Source organism: Symphodus melops (assembly GCF_947650265.1).
Source record: "Symphodus melops genome assembly, chromosome: 12".
Lineage (NCBI taxonomy): Eukaryota > Metazoa > Chordata > Actinopteri > Labriformes > Labridae > Symphodus > Symphodus melops.
This window is the reverse complement of record NC_136702.1, coordinates 20391048-20400931: the sequence shown is the minus strand read 5'-3', so window position 1 is coordinate 20400931 and position 9884 is coordinate 20391048. Positions and strand designations below refer to the sequence as shown.

The 9884-nt window shown below is 44.6% G+C and overlaps 2 long non-coding RNA genes across 2 annotated transcripts; both read left to right on the top strand.

Moving 5' to 3' along the window:
- Nucleotides 1-1105: 1105 nt before the first annotated feature.
- On the top strand, nt 1106-1556 carry LOC306833229. Its single transcript, XR_013780320.1, has 2 exons — nt 1106-1171; nt 1489-1556. It is a non-coding gene; the product is annotated as an uncharacterized lncRNA (long non-coding RNA).
- Nucleotides 1557-8907: 7351 nt separating this feature from the next.
- LOC306833060 lies at nt 8908-9571 on the top strand. Its single transcript, XR_013780293.1, has 3 exons — nt 8908-9119; nt 9317-9373; nt 9469-9571. It is a non-coding gene; the product is annotated as an uncharacterized lncRNA (long non-coding RNA).
- The last annotated feature ends 313 nt before the right edge of the window (nt 9572-9884 follow it).

Here is a 9884-nt window from a genome sequence, read left to right as displayed (position 1 = left end):
AGTCTGACGTGTCCTCAAACCAGCACAATGTTAGTTTTGCTTAATATTGAAGATGCAACAAATTCTGTAGATGCTTGTGAAGAGTCGACTCAATAAAGGATGGATGGAGTGCTTGCTTACTCGATTTAATGCTTTCAACCCCCCTCTCGCCCATCAACCATTTGTTACATTAACATATTTCTCCCAATTGTAACCCAAGCCAGGTGTTAAACACAGATGGTGTATTACTCCTACGGCACTCAATGTCAGCTGGTGTGATTTTTATTAAAATAACAATGATGTTGTCTAACCATAACATGCAACTCAGAAATCCCTCACAGTGGTTTGGTTGGCATTTTGTTTTTTTACATGCAAGAGAACAGTTAATTGCTCATTTCAAAGAGACAATGATAAAGAGACTTGAAACAGTGCAAAGTATATTTGACATTACTGTCTTTGCTCATGCAGACCAGTCACATCATGTAAAACATGCGAGCTCTGAACATCATGCCTTGTGGAGATATGTGCCTTGTTTATATAAAGTTGAGCTGTGATGGCGATCTGTCTTTGAAACCTTGTAATGTGCTTTGTTTTTAATCACTCCTTCAAGAGATTGTTCTAAATATATTTTGTTTTATTATAGATGAATTATGTACAAATTTAACAAAGATGTAAAGAAGGGAAAAGCTGGCGTGTTCTTCCTTGTTTGTCCTGACTTACAAATTGATCGTATTGTAGTTTTCAATGTGTTGATATTTTAATTTCTCTAAACAGAATAAATGATCTAAATAAAATATTTACAAAGTCAGTTTTCTCATTCAGTTTATGCTGTTATTATTAAACAAATGGAGCAGTTACAGATTAGGCGTAGCCTCAGTGACGTGACCCACTGGTTACTTAAGGGGTGTTTTGAAGACTGATGATGGCAGTTGCTACATTAAATGCTTTCTCAACCGAACATCCGACAAAGAGGTGGAACTGAGTGACCCTTAACCCTATACTGAATAACAGTTACTATGCACCTGATTGCATAACAAGCCCTGTTAAGAATTCTTCAAGTTATAGATAACTTTGTATTCATGCTTTTATTTTGAAGAATTCGCTCTTATTTTGAAGGACGTCTATAGTTCCTTCCCTTTTCCCTACGTTCGATTTATTGGATTTTTACAGTGGTGCAGCAGTCACTGATGATGTAAGTTACGTTCATAAAGATGTGAAATGAATATCTACATGTTACTTACCTCTTTTGATAGTGTTGTTTGATTCTGGGGATGTATTTACATTCTTTAAAATGTCCGTTTTCACTTGTTAGCATGATCGCGATTTAGCATGTAAGCTAACCGAGTTGATTTGCATGACATGTTAGCCTCAGAGTTTCCCGGTTTGCATGTATGCTGTGTGATTTCAGGTTGGAGCAGAACCTATAAATATTACGTGTTTATTTACTGCATTTGACTTACAGTAGTCCATAATGATAATTTAGTTTATTTTCTTGTTATACATTTACAGAAACTGCTCTGCAAATCTGTACCAGATGCATCACTGTACTACAGTTCTTCAGTAAACAGTCAAACTCATCTGATGTCTTGCGTGCTCTCTGACCGGAGCCCTGCAGTGGTCAATTAAGTCAATAATCAGCATCAGAGGTCATATTCCTCAACAAAGGTCCTTCGAGTTGGATTATTGACTACTGCAGAATATATCATCAGAAGAGTTTGCAATGTCCCTCCCTCATATGGATGTACGAGAGCAACAAGTGAGACAGCGCCGCACACCAAAACACCTAGAGGAGTACATCCTTGCCTACAACCGTCATAGGCCTGCCCGTTCCTCCCAACCCTGACAACGTACAGCACGAGGAGCAGAGCGGAGCAGCAGCCACAGCAGACAGCGGACAAGCAGATGCAGCTTCACATCTTGATGCAAGCGGAGCCTCACGTAGCCCTAACTCAGGTGACCCACTGAGCACCACATCACTGAAACGACTCATTGAATCCCTGTCCAGGAGTGAGAAGGAGGAAAAGGCGGAGATAGCTGAAGTCACGAACAAACTCTGTCAGTATGAACATCGACAACATCGTCGTCAAGATCTACTACGGCACATCTCATCATTCCTGCAGGAAGAAGAGGAGAGCGAGGAGACTCATAATGTTAAAGGTACCACACCTACACAAGTACTAAGAGAGTCTTCACTCCACACTCCTCCCTGTGTTCACTCTCCGAGCCACTCCCCCTTTGTAGAGAGGCAGGAGTACGACATAGAGCCTCACATCAGAAAACACACAACAAATGTGATTTCAACATTAGTGGGAGAAGCTGAACCGAGGGACTATACCCCTAACATAATAAGTGAAAGAGCAAATTCTGCGTTTACACCAATACATTCAGTTCCTCCGAAGCACCCACACTCCCCCTACTCAATCATCTCTGGATCGATGACGCCAACCTCAGCCCAACGGCACCTCATAAAACCAGTTCCTCTACAGCCCCAGAAGACGGAGCTGTATTACTATCAGGATGAAGTTTCCTATAGGCACCAGCCCCAGGTACCAAAGCTGTTAACCAACACAGCCCTACCTTACAATCCCACGCCTACAGCGTTATATCAGAGACTTCTTCCATCTCAAACCACCTCAATTTATGGTCTGCCTCCTTATGTACCCGTGCCACCATCATTAGTTCCACCCCAGACTTTTCCATCTGTCCCAGGTACAAGTAACATGTCTGCAGCTGCTCAGTCACAGTTCCCAAAAGGCCAGACAGTAGCCCCACATAACTTTGGTCTGCAACCACGCTCTATATATGGTGTGCCAAAACCCAAAATCCCAGACTTCACTACAGATAGTGAAAGGGACTTTGCTAACCTGAAGTTAGCCTTGGACAACCTGCTCGAACCCTATCCCGAACTGACTGAGAAATACAAGTACCATGTGTTACTCGAACATCTCAAGCTCCCTGAGGCACAGATGATTGGCCAGTCATGTCGACATGACCCATTCTCCTATACAGCAGCCATACAAGCACTACAGCTCCAGTACGGTCAGCCGCATCAGCTGGCACAGAGTGAAATAGCAGCTATTCTCACTGCATCTGATGTGAAGTCCGGAGATGCACGCACCTTCCAGAACTTTGCTCTCAGAGTCCATCTCCTTGTCAGCATGCTGCTCTCCCTGGAGGGACCCCAAGGGATGGAGCTCAACTGCTGCTCACATGTTGACCGCCTACTTAGTAAGCTTCCCAAATATCATAGAGATGGGTTCATTGAATATCTCCTGCTACAGGGAAAGCTCAACACCGCAAGCCTCAATCCCTATAACCTCCAAGATTTGAACAGTTGGCTTCAAGGTAAAGCTCAGCAGCAGCGTCTGTCAAACAGACTAGTACAGCGTTACCAAATAGAGAAACCTGCTAGCAACGGGAAGGAGAAAATCTCATTTAAGAACAAAGGTCAAAGTGTAGCTGTGTATCATGAGGCAGAGCCCACTCCACCAAACATCTTGAATAAACCCATGTCATCTGGAGGCAAGAGACCCTTGGTGAAAACCTGTGATGGGGGAAAAAATGAAGTGTATTATTTATAATATATGTTAGTATTTAACCTTGACAAAACAGGCTGTGTTGACCTCAGTAAGTAAAACTCCTGAACAAAACATTGAAATTAATATCACCTAATTAGAGCTACCAAGAGGACCCAAGAGTGTTGGCTATAATCATATGTATATAATTGTGGAGGTGTTCTACCTGGTGTTGCCTCGCTTCAGGCAACACCAGGTAGGAGTAAGCGGTGACATTCGTGCAAAGTTTCATCAAATCCGGCTGCTACCCGAAGACAGACCACTCCTCCGGTTCATTTGGAGGGACATGCGCTGTGAAGACCCACCAGACGTGTACGAATGGCAGGTGTTGCCATTCGGTACAACAAGCAGCCCATGCTGTGCCATTTTTGCGCTCCAACAACATGCTCGTAATCACCAGGACACCCATCCCGAAGTGCTACAGTCTGTACAGCAGAGCTTCTATGTTGACAACTGTCTTGAGAGTTTTCCCACCATATCTACAGCCAAGCAGAGAGTCGACCAGTTGCGCACACTACTGGCAGAGGGAGGGTTCGACCTCAGGCAGTGGGCCAGTAATCAGCCCACGGTGGTCACACACCTTCCGATCGACGCAAGATCATCAGCTACGGAGCAGTGGTTGAGCCAGAGCCATACTGACCCACTTGAACCCACCTTAGGCCTGAGGTGGAACTGTGCTGCTGACACCCTTGGTTATCAGTACCGGATAATTAAGCACTCTGCACTGACGATGAGGACAGCTTATCAAGTGTTAGCTAGTCAATATGACCCATTAGGGTTCATGGTGCCATTCACAACTTGAGCCAAGGTGCTAATCCAACAGCTCTGGTCCAAACAAAGGGGTTGGGATGATCCTGACCTACCTCCTGTCCTCAGAGAAGCCTGGGAAAACTGGGAGAAAGAGCTGGAGCACCTCAGCAGTGTATCCATTCCTCGCAGTTACTTGCCCATCCCGGTAGAAGGTACGGATGTCAGGTGTGACCTTCATGTGTTTTGTGACGCTTCGGAACGAGCATATGGAGCAGTTGCTTACCTTATAGTCTATGCGGGGGACACTACCCACACCTCCTTTGTTATGGCAAGATCAAGAGTTGCTCCTAAAAGGCAGCAGTCCATTCCCCGCTTGGAGCTCTGCGCAGCATTAGCCGGAGCTCAACTGGCCAAGATCATAGAAACCGAGATGTCGCTCCCCCTCCGACAAACAGTCCTGTGGTCCGACTCTACCACAGTGTTAGAGTGGCTACAGTCCGACTCCTGTCGTTATAAGGTGTTTGTCGGTACTCGGGTGTCAGAAATACAGGAGCTGACTGACCGACGGTCCTGGCGCTACGTGGACAGTCCAAACAATCCTGCCGATGACATAACCAGGGGAAAGTCATTGCTTGAGATTGCAGAACCTGGCCGCTGGAGTCAAGGCCCCTTGTACCTCAAGCAAAGCGCAGAACACTGGCCGATGAAGCCTGAGCAAACTACGACAGCAGGCTCATCTGAACTTAAAGGTATCACCTTTTGTTACTTCGTTACTGTGGAGCCCAATAATAGCATTCCAGATGCTAGTCAGTACAGCTCATGGGAGAAGCTAGTGGAAGCAACCCAATTAGCTCATGGGGCGGCCTCAGATCAAGAACATGATCAGCTCCTCAGTCGCTGAGATGCAGAGGTCCTGCTGCTGAGAGGGTGTCAAGCCCATAGCTTCTCTGAAGAAGTTGCAGCTTGTAAGGCACAGAAACCTATCCCGACTCACAGTCGTATCCTCAACCTTTCTCCAGAGTGGGATGATGAAACTTGTCTCATTCGTGTGGGGGGAAGGCTACGGAGGCTACAGAATCCAAGCATCGGTGAGATTCATCCAATTGTGCTTGATCCAAGGCACCCTGCAGTGAAACTCCTCATCAAAGACATGGATGAACATCTCTTACACCCAGGCACAGAACGAGTCTATGCAGAGCTGAGGAGACAGTATTGGATCATAAGAGGACGTCAGGCCATCCGACACCACCAACTTAATTGTTCAACTTGTCAGCGTTGGAGAGCGCAACCAAAGGTTCCACGGATGGCGGATCTCCCCCCACAACGCCTCAGACTGCTTTGTCCGCCCTTCTATTCAACTGGGGTTGACTGTTTCGGGCCTTACTTGGTGAAGATGGGTAGGCGGACAGAGAAGCGCTGGGGAGTGATTTTCAAGTGTCTCACAACACGTGCAGTACACCTTGAGCTTCTGAACTCCATGGATGTCGACGCCTTCCTCCTCGCTCTGCGTCGATTCATAGCCAGGCGGGGTCGTCCAAAGGAAGTGTTATCGGACTGTGGTACTAACTTCCGTGGTGCAGAGCGAGAGCTCCGTGAGGCTTTCGCCATAATGGAACCACAACTGAAAGAACAGCTGGAAGCATATCAGATTGACTTCAAGTTTAACCCACCAAATGCTCCACATTTTGGCGGGGCATGGGAGAGAGAGGTACGGTTGATCAAATCTGGTCTTCAAGTTGCAGTGGGCAGTCAGTCTGTCTCAGAAGATGTCCTGTACACAGTTTTGGTGGAAGTGGAGGGGATCTTGAACTCAAAGACACTAGGTTATGTGTCAGCTGATGTGGCTGACTTGGACCCCATCACTCCAAACATCCTCCTAATGGGGCGGCGGGATGCAGCTCTGCTTCAGGTGGTCTACGCTCCAGCCGGCATGGGGCGGCGAAGGTGGCGGCACTGCCAAGCATTGGTGGATCAGTTCTGGCTTCACTTCACAAGGAACTACTTACCAAACCTCCAGACCCGGCAAAAGTAGCAAAGGTCATCACAGAACATCACTGTGGACTCTGTCGTACTAATAGTCGACCCATCACTTCCAAGAGCTCAATGGCCCATCGGGACAGTCATTAAGGTCATCGCTAGCTTGGATGGATGTATCAGAACGGCAGAGATCAAGGTCAACGACAAAGTTTACAGGAGACCAGTTGCTCGACTTGTTGAGCTTCCTGTCCTTCAGGATGACACTAAAGACACTTGAACAATACCTGGTCTTGCACATTTACAAGCAAATGTGGGGGCGGCTGTTAAGAATTCTTCAAGTTATAGATAACTTTGTATTCATGCTTTTATTTTGAAGAATTCGCTCTTATTTTGAAGGACGTCTATAGTTCCTTCCCTTTTCCCTACGTTCGATTTATTGGATTTTTACAGTGGTGCAGCAGTCACTGACGATGTAAGTTACGTTCATAAAGATGTGAAATGAATATCTACATGTTACTTACCTCTTTTGATAGTGTTGTTTGATTCTGGGGATGTATTTACATTCTTTAAAATGTCCGTTTTCACTTGTTAGCATGATCGCGATTTAGCATGTAAGCTAACCGAGTGGATTTGCATGACATGTTAGCCTCAGAGTTTCCCGGTTTGCATGTATGCTGTGTGATTTCAGGTTGGAGCAGAACCTATAAATATTACGTGTTTATTTACTGCATTTGACTTACAGTAGTCCATAATGATAATTTAGTTTATTTTCTTGTTATACATTTACAGAAACTGCTCTGCAAATCTGTACCAGATGCATCACTGTACTACAGTTCTTCAGTAAACAGTCAAACTCATCTGATGTATTGCGTGCTCTCTGACCGGAGCCCTGCAGTGGTCAATTAAGTCAATAATCAGCATCAGAGGTCATATTCCTCAACAAGCCCCTAAGTATGCATAACGCTCATCCTTCATATAATGAAAATTCAACCCTTGGATTCCCTATGCCAGGGTTTCTTAACCATGGGGAGCGCCACCTGTAGGGCCGCGAGGGGATAATATGTTTGCATCTGTGGGCCGTAAGGTCGTTGGCCTGCAATATACTCTCCGAACACCAGAGGCAGTATCATCAGTTAGAAGTAGGCTTACAAGAAGAATATTTAGCTTAACGTCTATGGAGAAGTCTCAACTCTGCTAGGTGACTACCCTGAGGCCCCGTTTATACGGAGACGCTATGACAGAAATGCATCGAAACGACCGCACTCCGGATTCGAAGTACAGACCGTCTCCACGGCAGGTCTTGCCTGAGTGAAAACAATGTAGTTCTCACGCCCGGCCAGTAGTGGGCAGTGGAACTTTACAACGCAACACGCGCGACACTCACCAGTATAACCACTTCCTCCACAACATCCTCCTCAGCAGCTAGTTCTCCCAAGTCTTACCTAAATGCTGCGTATGGTCGCCCTGTGCTTGGGTAAAGGTTGAACAATTTGCCGCAAGTATTCGTTGCTCTTTCGGCGGCGACATACACAATGTATCATATCAAGGCTCTGTTTTAAAAGACGATACAACGCCAATAGCTGCTGAAGCACATAGCCGCCGCCATTGTTGTTTGTTCTCGACTACTGCGCATGTCCAAATGTTTCGTCTTACTGTCACAGCGTCTCCGTGTAAACGGGGCCTGAATCTGAATGGAAACGTAATGGAGAGGTTCTTAAAACGAAAAAATAATGACGGCAACGGGGGCAGCGCTACACAAAACAGAATGCTCTTTTTAATTTCACCAAATCTACCTAACTTCATTGAGCACCTAATTTTATTGCTTTTGTTGCTAAGTTTATATTGTGTTACTCATTTGACAAACATGCACTAAAACATGGTTTTATATGAGCAAAATTAATAAAATAAAATAAATGATCTTAACTTGTGCAAGGTTTTGTGCATAATTAGCCTATGTATAGGTTGATATATTGATTAAAAAACATACAAATGAAGAACAGTATTCATTATTACAACATAGTGACACAAATAGCTATTAAATATAAATGACCGCAAAAGTTAAATCAGAACCATTCACTCGATTGGGCCCCAGACTACCTTGCCCTGAAAATGTTGGGCCCCAAGGTCAAAAAGGTTAACTCATTCCCCGCCATTGACGGAATTTTCCGTCATTTGGATCCAACCGTTACCCGCCATTGACGGAAATTTCCGTCAATTGGTGTTTTCAGTGTAATACGATAGGGGGCGCTCTGATGGATGTTGTGAAAAAGTTACAGGACTGTGGGGTCAAAAACCAACAAACAAGACCACCCGCGGGAAAGTAGAGAGAAAAAAAACAAACATTTTCTTCGTCCTTATTTTCTAGCGGGCGGAGTTCGATCAGTCTGTATGTGAGTTTGACGCGCGTCAAAAAGTCAACATTAGCCGTATAGATATGAGATAAAAGCTCTTGAACAGTACAAACATACCGGCGCCAGCAAGGAGATATTCGGCTGCTGAAGCTACAGAGTTAATTATCGATACAGACTCTGATAATTCATTTTTTGACCTCCGTGAAACTGATCTGGATGAAGACAGCAGCGGCGACAGCGAATGGAGGGATTCAGGACGTGTCAGAGGTAAGATATGATCACGTTATTTTTTGATTCACCGTGATAGCATATGCATCTGATAATTCATGAGATAACGTGACGTCGAAATAACATATCTCTCATTTTTGTACATAAACTATGTACCAAACGAATTTTTGACAGACTTTTTATTGTAATTTCCAGACACAGAGTCCAGGTCTCCAAGATCCAGGTCTCCAAGGTCCAGACATACACGTAGGTGCAAGAGGTGAGTCATGATAACCTATTTTATTTAGTTTGATAGTATGTTACTTGGATTGTATGATTATTAGATACTACAAGACAAGAGCATCTGCTAATTTGTGAGAGAAGATAAAAAAAAGAAATAATATATCTTTCATTTTGTACACAAACTATTTACCAAATGAATATTTGTTTGACATTTTACTGTCATTTTACACACAGAGTCCAGGGATTCAAGGCCCAGGTGTCCTTTATACAGAACTACCCAAGGTGAAAAAGGTAAGATGTGATATGAAGAGGCCGAAAAATAACGTTCCTCTCTTTGTGCACATCACACTGTTGAATAAAAAAATTGTCTTTCTAATTATTTACAGGTCGATCACAGCAAAGAGGCAGAGGTCGGACCTGTGGATCTTATGGGCGTGGTGGAGGTCAAGTACCTGGTGACCAAGCAAGAGGGTCTGTAAACCAGCCAGGTTCAGGTCCTGGTTCAGGTACTCTGATGTGGAAAGAAATGAACTGGCAGCCAAAAGACTTTCCTTTTCACTGAGAATCCTGGACCTCTAAATGATGATGCTGCTGGTCTTGATCATATCATTCGTAAGCCTGACCTTGAAATGTACTGGTCTACAGATGACATTTTGGTCACCCCCTACTTCAACAAGGTCATGTCCCGCAACCTTGAAATCATATGGAGATTTCTACACTCCAATGATTATGAATCAAGGCCAGCAAATAGCACTGACAGGTTGTACAAAGTCTGCCCTGTCTTATATTACCTTATATCTAA